We start from the raw sequence: 17,004 nt of genomic DNA on the forward strand, positions 1-17,004 counted from the left end.
GGCAGAGGATTGAGCAGTGAGGCTGCAGGGGCATGTTCTATACACCAAAACTGATTCATTAAGCTGAAGTTGTTCAGGTGACTATAGTGTCCCTTTAAAACATTATTTAAATACACTTCAGCTTATTTAGCACTGGCACTTTTTTATTAGTGTAGGACCCACCGCTATTTGGGTACTGTGAAGTAGTGGTGGACTTAACACAGTATGGCCATATGGTGGAACTGAATCCCCATATTTTTTTGCTGGGATAGGTGATTTTAAGTAGCCTTAAACATTTTAAAAATGTATTTGTATGGGTACACTGTAACTTAATCTGTATTACAACTACAGTGCTGTGAAAATGGTCATGTATGCTTTTCTGATATTTTTTAATTATCTTTATTAACTTAAAGAAGCAGGATGGCATTAACCCCTTAAGGACACATGACATGTCTGACACGTCATGATTCCATTTTATTCCAGAAGTTTGGTCCTTAAGGGGTTAAAGGACCACTATAGGCACCCAGACCACTTCAGCTTAATTAAGTGGTCTGGGTGCAAGGTCCAGCTAGGATTAACCCTTTCTTCTATAAACATAGCAGTTTCAGAGAAACTGCTATGTTAACATATGGGTTAATCCAGCCTCTAGCGGCTGTCTCATTGACAGCCGCTAGAGGTGCTTCTCACTGTGATTGAAAATGCTTTCCTATGGACTGGCTGAATGAGCCGCGCGTGCACTTTCAGCCGATGATGATGATGACGACGACGAGAAGGAGGAGAGGAGGAGGAGGAGAGTCCCCCGCCCAGGCGCTGGAAAAAGAGGTAAATTTAACCCCTTCCACCCCCTAGAGCCCAGCGGAAGGGGGTCCCTGAGGGTGGAGGGGACCTAGAGACCCTATAGTGCCAGGAAAACGAGTATGTTTTCCTGGCACTATAGTGGTCCTTTAATATGTTGAGATTGCTAAACTAAGTCACTCCCAGCACTCTCAGCTTATTTTTGACATCTAACTTGGACAGAATTGATATCGGTAATGTGGGGGTATAAATTATGTATTATAAGGCAAGCTGGAAAATGGATTATGGGAGCCAGGAAGAAACTTTTTTTTTATTTTTTCAAATCACTGCCACATAGTTGGACAGGGGGGCATCACCTGTTTGCACCATAATTACTGCACTGAGCAATAATGACACTAACTGCAAAGAGGCAGATCCAACTTATGGATACAAATGTGTGCAAACTTAACACGTGTTTGATGGCTAAAATATTAATATATTATTAGGGTTAATCACTAAAGTGAGAATTCAAAGTGAGCATTTCAAATGCAAGGCCAGAAAAGCTGAATTGAAAGCATAACTGACTGAGAGACATTTTTCAGTTCGGCTAGAGTTTAGGTTTTGTCTAAATTTTGGAAATCTCATTTTAGTAAATAACCCTACATGTAATTTCAGGACAAGTCAGTGTTACATTAGGTCTCTTCCATTGAATTCCACATTTATGCAAAACCTCTCACCTCCCGTTTTTCTCTTGGATTATAATCACTTGTCTGTTATCAAAAACCTCTCCATCATTATCATTTGCTTATCTATTGTGGTTAAAAAGGCCCTTCCTTTCATCTGGGAGAGAGAAATAAAACGCAGAAACCTAGACACAGGCGATATCAAGGGAACACCTCCCCTCGTTATCCCTAAGGATGGGGCCTTCCTGTTATTGTCAAGCAGGAAGTAAAATGAATGGATCACAGCCAACTACATGATAAAGGGGGAGTGAGACAGTCATTTTGTACTGAGATCTGAATATAGTCGTGGGTTTATATTGCAATGTGTTAATGGCCTCTGAACTCAGAGCAGAATACGCTGCTGCCAAGATTCTTTTCTTCACTGATTTGTAACTTTTCCATGATAAACCGACAGTTATTTGGAGCTTTTCTTGGGTAGGAAGGAAGTTTATCAGAGTTCTACTTTATTCGTTGTGTTGTATTTTGGGTTCATGCAATTATTATTTACTAAGGCGTGCTAATTTCAACTTTCCTCACTGAACAGAACCCTGCAGCACCTCAGTTAATTTTTTAAACTTAAACCCTTAAAATTGTGTTTAAAATCTTATCCAGGTATCACAGTGAATCATGTTTAAAAGCTATAGAAATAGAAAAAAAAAAGTATTTCACTATACTAAATACATAATACACCTCCCAGATTGCTATCTTTTTTATGTTCTTTTTCGTGACCTCATATTCTGTTATACTAATACAATTAAAGGGGCACTCTAGTCGCTGTAACCATTTCATGTGATTAAAGTGGTATTAGTTATGATAGGGTGTGGAACTGCACTCTATCCCTTTAAGCAGTATGTAGCTGGGTGCCACTCGGACAGTCTCAGTACCAGAGACCAAATGCTGAATAACAAATAGAAGAAAGGTCCAGGCACTCCAAGGTACAAGCAAGGCAATTTTATTGAACCCACTCCATCACAACGTTTCGACCTACAGCTTGACAAAGACCGTGTAGGTCGAAATGTTGTGATGGAGTGGGTTCAATAAAATTGCCTTGCTTGTACCTTGGAGTGCCTGGACCTTTCTTCTAAAGTGGTATTAGTGTCTAGAGACCTCTGGTGCCGTCCTTCAACATGGTATTAAACCAATTCTAAATAGATTGACAGCTAGATAGACAGAGGTACATTCCCAAACTATTTGAAACACTTCTAACTTCACCCTTCCTCCTAAGGGAGTATCCTTAGTTTGGCTAAATTGCCAGGTATACTCTATACCAGGGCTCAACAAATACCAGGTGCCAGGTCGCCATGGCGACTAGATATTTTGCCCTATTGCCTGTGATTTGTCAGCTATTTCGCTAAAGGGAACAATTGAGCCGGCCGGCTGGGAAAGCATAATAACCATCCATCCTTGGGGAGCACGTGAGGGAGCAGTAATCATTCTGCAGCTCCTCTCTGCACAGGGGAGCTGCAAAGGTAGGGAGGCTGGATGGACATAAATGAAAATAAACATGTCAGTTTGTGAGAGTGTCTGTCAGTGTGTGTGTGTCTGTCAGTGTGTGTGTGTCTGTCAGTGTGTGTGTGTCTGTTAGAGAGAGTGTGTCTGTGTATGTGTCAGAGAGTCTGAGTGTCTGTTTTGGCCCCCTCCGATCACATGAGAAAGGTGATTTTACTCACTTTTTTCCCCACGCTGAAAATGAAACCTTGTTAGTTTTTTTTGTTGTTTTTTTTGCAGTTTTTAACCCCTTAAGGACACAACTTCTGGAATAAAAGGGAATCATGACGGAATATATCCGTCATCTGTCCTTAAGGGGATAAGGTACAAATACAAGACCTGCTTTTCTCGGTAAATACAATTTCACAGTGCGAGTGAGGCCCGCTATATGGACAGGCTATTTAACCTTTGTGGTAGTTGTACATTCCATTGTTTTACATTTTCACCTTATACATAGGTATAAGTGTAGGAACCAGCTATTAACAATCATAGTAATTTTTACATTTCCCTTTTTTTTTTTTTGAAGTGCGCACAATTATAACAGTTGCTTATGAGGTACCCCAAAGGCAGTCCTCTAGCACGTTAGGCACAGTTTAAACATAGGGGTAGACAGTAGATCTTGCACACATTTTTTTTAGGTAAGGATATAAACAGTAATGATGTACGTTGCTTATATAGTTTGAAAACATAACATATAATAACATCGCTTTTTGCTTTCTACGTAGTAAGTTAATATGCTGTGTCAGATGCTAGTCAGATACATACAAGATTATTCTGATTCTAGATTAAACAGGCTACACATGCTGCCTGAAACACTTTAGTTTAAGATTATACTGCTAGGTCTGGTCTTATAAAGCAAGTGGTCAGGGGACCGGATTAATTACACGGTTAAGAAAATACTTGCTGGAACATATTAGTTTCTAGGTCCGTCGTTTCGACCGCTGGTACCGCTAATAGTCCACTGGGCACACTGTCCTGTTGTGGTAAGTATGCTGTGTATTTTGTAACTTGGTGTCAGGCTGTCCCCTTGTCTTCGATGTGTCACCCGATTTCCTTACTGGCCGCAGCTCGTGGGTTGCCGCCAATGTTTTCAGGTCTGGCCTCGCAAGAGAAGGTGGTTGACAGCCAGTCCACGGCATTCTCGCTTGGTGTGTGAGTGCCCGACCTTGGTCGATTTGGGGGACGGCCACGAGGAGGTCCCGTGGGCTTTTCCTTGTGGTTTGGGGCTGGTGGCAGAACGTTGAGGTTCGGAACCTCGCTGTAGCGGTGGGCAGAACGCCGATCCTCGGCTTGTTTTCTCTGCCGGCAGTGTCGCCTCCGCAGCTTTCGCCTCTGTGGTGTTGGCAGGTTAGTGCGGTGTAATTGTCGGCCCATGGGAGGCCTCTTAGGCTGCTGCCCGCTCAGTGTGCCTTGTCTGGCTCCGCTGCTTGCCCAGTCGAGTGGTTGGGCCCAAAGGTTGTTGGATGTGGTTTCCAGGGCGTCTGGTGTATTGGCCTTAGGGCCTGCTGAGGCCGGTTGCGGCAGCGACGGACCTCGTGCTACGGAGCCTGGTGCGGTCGCCATCTTGAGCGATTCCTTTCCCGCATGTTGTGGTGGTATTGCAGGGCTCGCAGGGTGTCCCCTTGGACCGGGATATCCCCCCCGGTCAAAAGGCGGGGGGAGAGGTGGTTTGTGGGTGCCCCCTTGTCAGCCAGAGAACCGGGAGAGCGGCCGTCTATCCTCTGCTCCCACCCGCACAGGCCGCCGGCCTCGCTTTGGTCCGCCTTGCCCCAGAAAGCCCAGTGTCGGGTATCCCCATGTGCCAGGCAGTCTCCTTGTTTCGATTATTGCGTGCAGCAGTCCATGTAATCGGGTGGTCGGGCAGTAAACCCTGAATCGGGAGCCCTCAACATGTGCGTCCGTTCTCTTTGATAGTCAGGCTCCGCCCCTAACATTTCACTTTTAACAGTGTCACCATGTAAGTGGAACCAAGTGTATAAGCATATAATTGACCATCATAGTAGTTATTCATTTCATAGTTTAACCTGCCGCTGGTATCATATATCTTTGGTGTCTTTGTTGCTCAGCGGTCTGGGGCACTCTTCGTTGCACCAAGATGAGCCTTTTGGCCTCTGATTGTACCTGTTTTTAGTTAGGGTGAACAAAACTTTATCCCTATTAACTGGGGAGAATGTGGGGCGGGGAATGTTGGATGGGGTTGGGATGGGGGGAGGTATGGTTTTCTCGATAACGTTTTGTCTAATTCTCTAATTTTGTTGTATTCTGTTCCTGTGAAAGTAATAGTTAGGGTTTCTTATGAGCTTAATGAGTATGAGCTTAATATCCTATCTCTCTCTTACTCCTTGTTTGTCTGCCCAGTTCTGTGCATCCTATTTCGGGGGATCTCTATATGCGTCTCCACGCCTCCACCCAAAATTTTTGTGGAGCTCTATATGCTCTGGTGGTACATTTGTATAATTTGATCGTGTCCAGCAGTAGCATACTTGTTCCTATTGATGGTGGGTCTTTTTGCAGCCAGGCTTTGGCTATAGATGTGATTACCGCTATGGTGATGTGAAAGATATTTTTGGGGTTTAGGCAGATGCGGTGGGATGTGTTACAGAATAAATATTTCTGGTGTTAGTGGTATATCTATGTTCCCTATTTTCTGTATGAGGGATTTTGCATCTTTCCATAATTTGATGATGGCGTGGCACGTCCACCAAATGTGCAGAATGTCGCCCGTGTCATGTCCGCATATCTAACTCGCTCCTGTTTGTTTCGGGTCTATGTGTTTCAGCTTGGTGGGTACCATATGCCATCTGTAAAGCATTTTTTAGACATCTCTATTTGGGAGGTGCTAATTGTTAGTTGTTTATTAGCTACAAAACTCTTCTGCCATTCTTCGTCTGGTAATTGTCTTCCTATATCTTTTCCCCACCTTTTTATAAAGTTCATATGCCGTATCTCTTTTATGGGGATGTAGCTGTCGTATATTTTGTAAATGATGCCGGGCGGCTTTTTAGCATTTTTACATAATTGTTCCAGTGTGTCCGCATGTTCCCTTTTGTGTTTGCTGTGGGTTTTGACTCTCTATGTTTCTTAATGCAGGAGTTTATTTGTCTGTACGCAAAGTCAGCCGTTTTTGTTGGGATTAAGGACTTTTGTGTATTTGTCCCACTCTTTTAGTGTCAAGGAGGTTATGGGGAGCATATTTTGAAATTTTCTTCTGTGCTGCTTGTTTATCCCTGCTATTGTTGTGATTTCATAACCCTCAGTGTATGTCGCCTCTAGTTGTACCCAGGAGGGTGGTGAGGCATGTGAGTGAAATGCTGCTATTAGAGGACTAATGATTGCCGCCTTATAATACAGATCTAGATTTGGGAGACCCACGCCTCCTCTTTTTGTTAGATAGAGTATATTTGCTGCAACTCTAGGTCTTTTATGTGCCCATACAAAGGAGTTAAGTGTTTTCTGTGCTTCTCTAATGTATGTGGTAGGTAATTGTATAGGTAGGGTTCGGAACAAGTACTGGAGTTTGGGGAGGATCATCATTTTCACAGCCGCCACTCTGCCTGTCCATGAGATGTATTTATTTTTCCAGCTTGTGAGTTGGTTTTTTATAGTGTGGATAAGTGTGGTATAGTTGACTTTAAGCAGTTTATGTGCGTGCGTCGTAAATTTGATGCCCAGGAATGTGAGATGATCTTGTCTCCACTCAAAGGCATTAGTTTGTTGTAATGTGTTGGCTGTCTCTGGTGTTGTATGTAAGCACATGGCTTGCGTTTTAGTAACATTTAATTTGTAGTATGAGCAAGCGCTGTATTTCATTAGTATGTTGTTGAAAGCTGGAATAGAGGTTAGCGGATTGATTAGTGATAACATTACATCATCCGCAAATGCTGTTATTTTGTATTCTTTCCCTCCTTTTGTAATGCCTGTGATTGATTTTTCATCTCTAATTGCTTGCATCAGCTGTTCTAGGGCTAAAATATAAAGGATTGGCGACAAAGGGCACCCTTGTCGTGTTCCGTTAGATATGTTAAAGGGCGGTGATGCAAATCCGCTATTCGTTACTCTAGCAGAGGGCTTGGAATACAATGCTGAGATTAAGGAATTGCTGTGGAAAGTTAAATTTTTGCAATATTTATTTTAGGAAGCTCCAGTGCAACCTGTCGAACGCTTTCTCAGCGTCCAGCGACATGAATACACTGGGCTCCCCCTGTTGTTGCTTGGAGTATATTAGATTGTATAGTTTTCTTATACCATCTGCCCCCTGTCTGCCTCTTACAAAGCCTACTTGGTCCTGCTTGATTACCGCAGGTATCATGTCTGTTACTCGTGTGGCATATAGTTTGGCCAGGATTTTAGTGTCTGTATTTAGCAAAGATATGGGCCGTGGATTTTGTGGTTTATTTGGTGGTTTATTTGGCCGGCGCTACCTGTAAGGCGACCTAGGCAGCCGCCTAGGGTGCACCTTAGCAGGGGGCGCCGGATCCCTGTGCCCGGAGTCCCCGCTGCGGCTCCTCATGCTGCACCGCCTGAGCCCTTTAGCAAGCCCGAGGCGGCGCAGCACTGCTATACGGAGGGCGGCCGTGTTTGAGTGACCGGCAGGAGGGAAGCGCAGAGTCTCTCAATGTAGTATGGCTCAATGTAGGGTGGCGCAGAACGCGGGACAGGAACCTCTGTTTCCTGTACCCGGCCGCCGGCGGAGTGACAGGAAGTGAGCACCGCCGGCGTCCGGGTACAGGAAACAGAGGTTCCTGTCCCGCGTTCCGAGCCGCCCGGCCACGCTACAAAGGCAGGAAGGAAGAGTGGGGTAGGTACAACTGAGAACTGGAAGGGGGGAGTAAGGAGAACTGAGGGAGGGGAGTAAGGAGAACTGAGGGAGGGAGGGGGGAGTAAGGACAACTGAGAACTGAGGGAGGGGAGTAAGGAGAACTGAGGGAGGGAGGGGGGAGTAAGGACCACTGAAGGAGGGGGGGTAAGGACCACTAAGGGCAGAGGGAGGACCACTAAGGGGGGGGAAGGACCACTAAGGGGTTTGGCAGTGACCACTGAGGGGAGGGAGATTACCACTAAGGGGGTGAGAGCACTATGGCACAGAAGGGGAGAACACTGAGGGACAGGAGGGAAGAGGAAATCAATAATTGATTGAGGGGAGAGCACTATGACATATTTTTTTTTTAAATAAAGAGCTGCTTCCCTCTCAGTCCCTATCCTACCCCACAAACCCTCTCTTTTACACTACACACATACACAATGCATCCCCCCCACACACACACAGAAACATACAATGTATCCCTACTCACACACAGACACACCCGAAACACACAATGCATCCCTTACGCTCACACAAACACTCATCCTCTTACACACAGAAACAAAATGCATCTCTTACACACTCAATGCACCCCTTACAGACATACACTGCATTCAATTACATACACAGAAACACACCTTGCATCCCTTATACACACACACACACACACAGACAGAAACGTACAATGCATTCCTTAAATACAAACACACACTGCATCCCCTACACACACACACTACATCCCTTACACAAATTGTTATCCCTATACACTACATTCTATAAGAACACACACACATTACATCCTCTACAATAACACATAAAACATGCCCTACACACATACACTCCACTCCTTGTGAGAGAACTTATGGGTGGGCCATATAGGTGGATTTATGGGTGGGCATTGTAGGCATACTCACGGTCAAGCACTGGGGGCCAAGACCTTGAGCTGTGTAAGGGGCCCCAAAAATGGAGCTGCTTCCTGTTCATTAATTGTTGTGAGCACAGTCTCCAGAGAGCCTCTTCTACACCAGACCTGTGGAGCCAGACTGAGCCCATCATCAGCCTCTTGTCCTCATCTGGTGGTAAGTAGGCAATCCAATATATTATTAGTGGCACTAATCTCTAATTTACCTCACATTAAAGGGCCACTATAGTCACCAGAAGCACTATAGCATAATGTAGTGGTTCTGGTGTCTATAGCCTGTGCCTGTAGACTTTATAATGTAAACACACTGTCTTTTCAGATAAAAGACACTTTGTGCAGACTGGCGCTGGCCCATATGGCAGAGCATATGGGCGGGGCATTGTGATGACACATGGTGGGCAGGACATATGGGGGGCGGCAAAATTTTTTTTGCCAAAGGCGGCAAAAATCCTTGCACCGGCCCTGAGGGTAACTATATGTGCCATCAGCATGTCTTGCGGCATAGTTCCCGCCGATATTATATGATTAAATGTGTCCACTAGTTGTGGTCCTATGGTATGGCTAAACGTTTTGTTATAGGAATTGGTTAGGCCATCTGGGCCCGGTGATTTGCCGTGAGGTAGTGCTTTTATTATTTGTAGAATTTCGGGCAGAGTTATGGGATTGCTAAGTATTTTTTTTGGTCTGATGATAGGCTCGGTAGTGTTATTTTGGATAGGAAGTTTTGAATTTCTGTTATGGTTGGTTGGTGCGTCTGTGGATCATTTTGTATGTTGTATAGTGAGTCATAAAAGTTAGCCATTTCTGCGAGGATTTCTTGTGGGTTGTATATTTTCCCTCCTGCTCGACTGTGCAGGTAGGGAATTTTTTCCTTGTTAGTTTTTTTTTTTTTAAAAACTGTCTCCTAACATTTTAAGAGTCCAAACAATTTTGTCAAGCCCTGCTCTAATAAAATTAAATTCATAAAACTAGATCCTTATCTTCTCATTTGACAAGATAATCATTTTTTCAATTAGATACATAAGGAGAGTTCCTTCAGCAACCAAAGCTCCTGAGATACCTTTACACATAGCCACAAATTTGCTGATCATGGCAAAGACAGCCTGTGCCCGGTTTGTCAAAGGAGGAAAATATCCACCCTCACATGAAGTATTTATGATGATAAAAAAATAAAGTGTTCAAGGCATCGCTTCAAGCAGATTCATCTAAGTACCACCCCTACTTGGTGTGCAGGCAGTCATATTGGTTCATCCTTATGGTAGACTCTGGTATTTGTTTATTTTAGATTATTTTATTGGTAACTTTGAACAATTGTGTTTTTTATTTGTGCAATTATGTGTTTTATTTCTAAAAAGGACACTATAGTCACCAGAACAACCACAGCTTAATGGAGTTGTTCTGGTGAGCATAATCATTCCCTGCAGGCAATTTCATGGAAACACTATCTTTTCAGAGAAAAGGCAGTGTTTACATTGCCCCCTAGGGACACCTCCAAGTGGCCACTCCTCAGATGGCCACTGGAGGTGATTGCTGGGGCAGTGCTGCACAGTTGGCAGCACTGCCATTCAGCATCTCCACGGCTGAATTTTCCTCATAGAGATGCATTAATTCGAGGCATCTCTATGAGGAGGTGCTGATTGGCCAAAAAGGCGTTTGGCCCAGCATCCATCCCGCTCTCTTGCCAATTTCAGACAATCTAAGGCTTTCCGTATGATGTCTGATGTTATCACCAAGGAGGTAGATCGGGGGCGGGGCCAGCACCCGCAGATTAGTGCGGCGCTGGAAGTAAGGTATGCTTTAACTGCTTCTAGAGGGACTAAGGAGGGGCAAGCCACCTAAAACACTATAGGGTCAGGAATATATGTTTGTGTTCCTGACCCTATAGAGTTCCTTAAAATAAGCATTTTTGTATTTCTTTACAAAATTTATATGGACATAACTAAACAAATCATACAATGTTTATATCCACTATTTATAGTATCTGTATTGATAAAGCTGTCCAAAGTGTTCAATTGGTCATCAGATTACCCTGTACTTAATGCAAGGAGTCTTTGGGTGCAGTCCTTGTCACAAATGTTTAAAGGGATACTACAGTGTAAGAATTACAATTATTTTCCTTTCCTAACACTATAACTCTGTCTGTCCCCTCTTTCCTCGCGGCCCCTCCCCCTGACATTGAAAGGGTTAAAAAAAACTTTACTGTATTCATCTAATTCCAGCGCCAATTTTCCATGGTGCTGAGTCAGCGCTCTGCCTCCTCAGACGTCATCCGACAGGGGAAGCTAAAGCACATGCGTGGTGAACACAGCAAGCGCGTTAGTCCTTCCCCATAGGAAAGCATTTCTGCAATGCTTTTGTATGGGGAGTTTACTGATGCTGGTTGTCCTCATGCAGAGCGTGAGGAAGTCCAGCTTTACTTGAAGTTGCCTTGCAAGCAGGAAGTGCCACTAGTGGCTGTCTGATTGACAGCCAGTGAATCAGTCTTAGTCATGCAATGTAATTATTGCAGTTTCTCTAAAACTGCAATGATATACATTGCAGAGCTAAGGGGGACAGGGACATTGCACCCAGACCACTTCAATGAGTTGAAGTGGTCTAGGTGCATATAGTGTCCCTTTGATAAGACTGTTTTATTTCCTTATTTTCCATACAAACTATTTGTACAAACTATCAGGAATAGGCCATGCCAAATTGTAATTACCCCATGGATGATGCCAAGTTGAGACAGACTTCCTAGAACTGCACATATAGCGACTGCACATAGTGTAGTGATTATGGTGGTTGAAATGACTCTTCTAATCTTGATGGTGCTTTTTTTCTATCTCCATTCATTGTTAAGTGCTATTGTTTATATTATCTCTGTTCTGATCCTATTCCTGCTTTGTGTGCGTCTGTTGCTGTATGTCTGTCGCCACATCTTTCCCTTGTATACTACACTACGGATACCACGTTTCCTGAGAGGTGTTCAGGTCAAGGCCTGATATCTGAGACATTTATTAGTTATGTGTCGTGTTTCCATATTTTTTTTCTTACAAAGGAAACTATCAAAATAGCTTAAAGATAAGGGAAGTCATGACACAAGTTTGCAAGCCTAGAAGTTTCTCTGTAGAATAGATGTGTATGAAAGTGGAGTAAAGGTTGATGGAAGACAGTGATGGGGTCACAAAAACAGAACCCTTTCGCTCAATAGTAGAGAAATGTCAGAATTTCCTGCATGTCATTGAAGTGAAACTTTTGTTTCCCATTGTTGGCATTGTTTGTTTACTTGATGGCTCATTATGCCTTCTCGAAGGGTCAGGGCCAGGGAAGTTGTATTTCAGTGCATGCCACCACAGACTGCATTTTACGGACCCTCTAGCAACACTGTACTTTGCGCATGCACCAGTGGAGAAAGGATAGCATTTGTTGCTTGGTAGCGCTGTTGTCACTGGTGCCAGAATGTTTATCGTGTGCCCTCAGACACTGGCACTGGAACGTTAATTGAATGTCCCTTCACTGAACTTACAGTATATATTGTAAGTGTGGTGCCATTTGTCATGCTGTCTCTGACAGACTATTATAAGACCAGCTGTAAATTTCTCTACACTATTTGATTTACAAACATGAAAATAAAACTTGCTGTACCATTGAATGCTATTTTTTAGACACCAACAACATGTAACCCAACAGGTCTAGTTAAAGACAGCCATTCCATGGTAACCATTCCATGCATACTCTACTCATGTCACATACGTTAATCATATTTTGACAAGCAATGAATACCCACTTGCTGGCGCCCTCCCACAGTAAGTAGTCAGATTGTTTAAAAATGGTTTGAATACTTATCTGTGGTCTGCCGGGTAACCATTGCCACCTTCCCTGGAGCTGGGTTAGCCCCATGGCGTGCAGGGCGTATTGGCTTTGAGTGTCATTTGAGTTCTCTCAGCCAATTAACACGTATTCGAACTGGCAGACTTAGCTAGGTGCAAGAGCTTCAGAGGCCGTGGTGGTGGTAGATTGACAGGCATTTGAATCATTCTGCAAAACTGAAAGGCACAAACAATGACTTTGTTTTGGTGCAACTGTTTGCACTATTACAAACTGTCTTGTTTTACCTATTGATTACAGACAAGAAAGCATGAACTCTTTGCACTAAGGATGTAACACAAAAATAAAGAATGGTACTTGCAGTTAAACAAGTTTATATTCTTAGCCAAAGATACCTTAAAACATGGCACCGCGGAATGTTTCCCCAGTGCTATGATTATAGCACTGGGGAAACATGACTGCTCAATAGGGACTCGGTTGAGTGCCACGGTATTAACCGGGTCCCTGTAATGTCGGCCGGCTGGGAGGAAGTGACAGCCTGTCACTTCCTACCAGCATCATGCAGGGAGACAGCACAGGATGGAAAGGGAGAGGAGGCAGCCGCAGCATGAGGGGAGAGGAGCACTGTAGGAGCTGCTTCAGACCCCTCACTCACACCAGCCTCCAGGAATCTAAGCCACCCTCCTGGACACATAAGGCTGGAGATATAAAAAAAAGATAATTTGTGTGTGTATGTGTATGAATGTGTGAGTGTGTGTATGAGTGTGTAAAGCATTTGTTAGGCTAATGCGCATGCGTGGCAAAACGCAGCACTGCACCAATCAGCATCCCCTTACAGAGATGCATTGAATCAGTGCATCTCTACGTTGAACATTCAGCTCTATCCACACACTGCGACAGAAACAGCCCTCTCCATTCACATACTACATTTCTTAAAAGCCCCATGCAGGCCCGGACTGGCCATTGGGCATACCGGGCAAATGCCCGGTGGGCCGCAATGGCCATGGGCCGAGGCCGACAAGGGAGATCAAGAGATCTCCCCTGCTGGCCCATACAGATCCTGCGCTTTTGGAGCGCCGGCCCTGCTGTGTACCTTCATGGGCTGATGGAGAGATCAAAAATCTCCCTCACCAGCCCACGGGCACTTTACAGGACTGCTGGTGCGGGAGGAAGGGAGAGCACAGAGGACCCGGGAGCTATTAGTTCACAGCTCCGCCGGGTTCCTCTCGCAAGGTTTTTTTTTTACTCTCTGCAGCACCTAGCCACACATATTACAACACAACTAAAACCGATCTATTTACCCAAAACACCACACCACAATCGGCACACTATGCACACACAAAACCACAAGCAGGCTCCAAAACATGCACAATACCCTTTCCTGGCCCTTTTGTCCTCTGGTATCCCACTTATGGAGACACCAGAGACACGTCACAATCAAACACAGCGCAAGCATGTTAATAAATGTACTTGCGCTGCTCAGAACAAATACAGGGCCTTTTTCTCATGCGAGAGCTCTTCACCAAGGCTCTGTGCATGGGCTGCCCTGGAAGAGCATTGAACCAACATGCTCGCTTTGAGAGGGGGCATGCTTTTCATTGGTGATGACAAGACACACCCCTCTCTGGCCCTGCCCCCTACTCAGTGGCCCGCTGTTTTAAAAAAATGTCCGGCCAAGATTTTTTCTCCCTGTCCGGCTCTGGCCCCATCCAAACATAAATTCAACAAGGAGCCTCAGTGTACGCAAACAATTCCACAAGCAGCGCCCCCACAAATTCAGTACCACAAGCAGCCTCCCTACACACACATGACAAGCAGCATTCCTACACATGCAATACTGCATACAGCCTCACATGTTTGAAGGCTACTTGTAGGGTTGCACATGTGGGGGATGCTGCTTGTGATGTCACTAGCAAACACAGTGGAAGCATGTAATTAAATTTGCTTTATTTCTCTATTTTAATGGGGGGGGCAAGCCAACAGTATTATTAAAACAATGTTGCTGGTTGGAATATGGATGAACCCCTGACTAGTAAATCTCACCCTGCTTTGTGCCCTGTGGGTGTGGGAGTCATGACTGTGCAGCCCTCATACAGCAATTCTGGGCGCTGGGCAGCGCACTCATAATATCTGTGTGAGAGGCGCACAAAAATTTGGGAAAAGAGTAGCAGTAACCGAAAATCCTTGCACTATAAGGGGCCCCTGATCCCCCACTGCCCGGGGCCCTGGTAGCTGTCAGTCTGCCTGATTATTATTATTATTAGCTTTTATAGAGCACCAACATATCCCGAAGGGCTTCACAATTATAGAATTAGGGTCATGACAGTCTCTCCGCATTGTAAGCTATTGAGGTGTTATGATGTCATGGCATAGCTGATGCAGTTGCTATGATGTCACTGCAGCTCTGTCACTGCAGCTCCAGTGACAAAAAGTTGTGTTAGCTTACTTAGCATTACGAAGGCTCTAATACTGCTTACCTGTTGAGCATACCCTCATTTTTCAGGTGTTGGTATACATTATATCTCGCAAGAAATGTTTGCAGATGCATCTCGTGTGAACTTTCATTTTGCTAGCAGCTGTTAGTTACACTTTTCAACCTTTGTACCCATTGACAGCGGATATTGACAGAAAGTTGGCTTTTTTTCTGCTTACTTGACATGATTTTGAGGAAAACAGGATGTTCCAGTAAACCAGTTTTGCAGCAATAAATGAATGAAATGCAGTTTTAAACACAAGTTTCAATAGATTCTGTTTTCCGAAAAAGCAAATCACATGCTTATTCACGAAAGTGTGAATTGTCGGGAATTAAAAGTTCACTTCAAAGTGAATTTCAAGCTAAAATTGCCAAACTGATAACAAAGATGACCTGGAGAATATTTAAAATTCACTTCCAATTTCAGACAATTTACATTTTAGTAATTTCCCCTGACATTGTCAGGAATTCAAAGTACATTTTATATTTTATGCTAATATAGCCTAATTGGAAAAATTATTTGTCAGTCTATGTTTTCACTTTGTCCAATTTGTCCTTGAATATTTAAATTCACTTGTAATTCTCAACATTTCACACTATAGTGAATAATAGCGAGTAACACTGTGTGAGTCACTTTTCAAAGAGTTTCTAATTTCATCTGCTAACCAAATAGAGTACAAACATGTACATTAAAGGGATTCTATAGTGCCAGGAAAACAAAGCCGTATAGAATCCTCCCTCGGATCCCCTTCAGTAACTTACCTGAATCTAGCGATGATGTCCCTCGGTGCTGGGTCAGGCTCCGACCACACTCCTCCCCTGCCAGCTGAGGTCCTAAGGTGCATGTACGGCAATGGCCGTGCTCCCGTTAGGATTTCCCCATAGGAAAGCATTAATCAGTGCTTTCCTATGGGGATTCCAGTGACACTGAAAGTCCTCATTCATAGCGTAAGGACGTCCAGCGTCATTTAGACGACCAAAAGTCGTATAAGCACCCGGAAATCCTTCTCATGGCTGTCTGGTACCCAGCCACTAAAGGAGGAGTTAACCCCGCAAGGTAATTATTGCAGTTTCTCAGAAACTGCAATAATTACCATTGTAGGGTTAAAGGACATGGGACATTGCACCCGGACCACTTCAATGAGCTGAAGTGGTCTGGGTGCCTACAGAGTCTTTTTAAAAGAAATTGAGTACATTTAGAGGGTATATAATTTAAGTGTCATGGTGCTTGGAGTCTGTATGCACTGTGTTTCATTTTTAAACGTGGCACATACATAGTTTAACCCATTTGCTGCCAGAGATTTAACTTCACATCCAGCAGCGCCATTGGGGGATAATTAGCGTGTCTCGAACAAGAGTTATGGGCTGGCTAATGTTTTTATTTGGTACCAGTGGCGGTATGGCTTTCCCCTCTGTGCCACCCAAGTCCTACCCTCAGCTCATCCCCTGGGATAGAAAATGAACAGAGAACGTCATGACGGCAGATAAGAACAGTTTGGCCCATCTAGCCTGCCCAATTTTCTAGTATTTTTCCGTGTACAAGACTGTTTTTTTTTTTCTAAAAATGATTAGTCTAAAATTGGGGGCTGTCTTATTCATGGAATGTCATTGCAGGGGTTAAAAAAAAACCACTTGTGTGTGGAGCCTAAAGCCACGGCCCACACACATACCTGGCTTCCCAGCCCTGCAGCCCCATAATAAGAGCAGGTCTGTATTATAGAAAAACTGAAGATGAAGGAAGATCCTGCCATCATATAATCTTGGACTATGTTGCGCTCGCTCCCAGTTAGAACCCCATCTGGATCTAGGTCATTGGCCCAGGGTGACATGAAGCAGGGCCTGTAAATGTCTAAATGCTGTCGCAAGGAGGAAGAGGTCCTGTAACGGAGCTCTGTGTACTCCGACCGAGTACCCTCCGTTGATGGACGCTTCCTAGCTTGCGCCGAGGACCACAAGCACTGCACTGGACACCACAGCCACCGCAGACTCCACAACCGCCGTAGCTTAACTGGAGCCGCGCCGTCTTCCTTCCACCCTG

The 17,004-nt window shown here is 44.3% G+C and overlaps 1 protein-coding gene across 1 annotated transcript in view; it reads left to right on the plus strand.

Annotated features, from left to right (window-relative positions):
- Positions 1 to 17,004, plus strand: part of RALGDS (ral guanine nucleotide dissociation stimulator) — a 178,409-nt gene that overhangs the window by 12,181 nt on the left and 149,224 nt on the right. The gene's annotated exons all lie outside the window — the stretch shown is intronic.

The sequence above is a fragment of the Pelobates fuscus genome, chromosome 9 (assembly GCF_036172605.1).
Source record: "Pelobates fuscus isolate aPelFus1 chromosome 9, aPelFus1.pri, whole genome shotgun sequence".
NCBI lineage: Eukaryota > Metazoa > Chordata > Amphibia > Anura > Pelobatidae > Pelobates > Pelobates fuscus.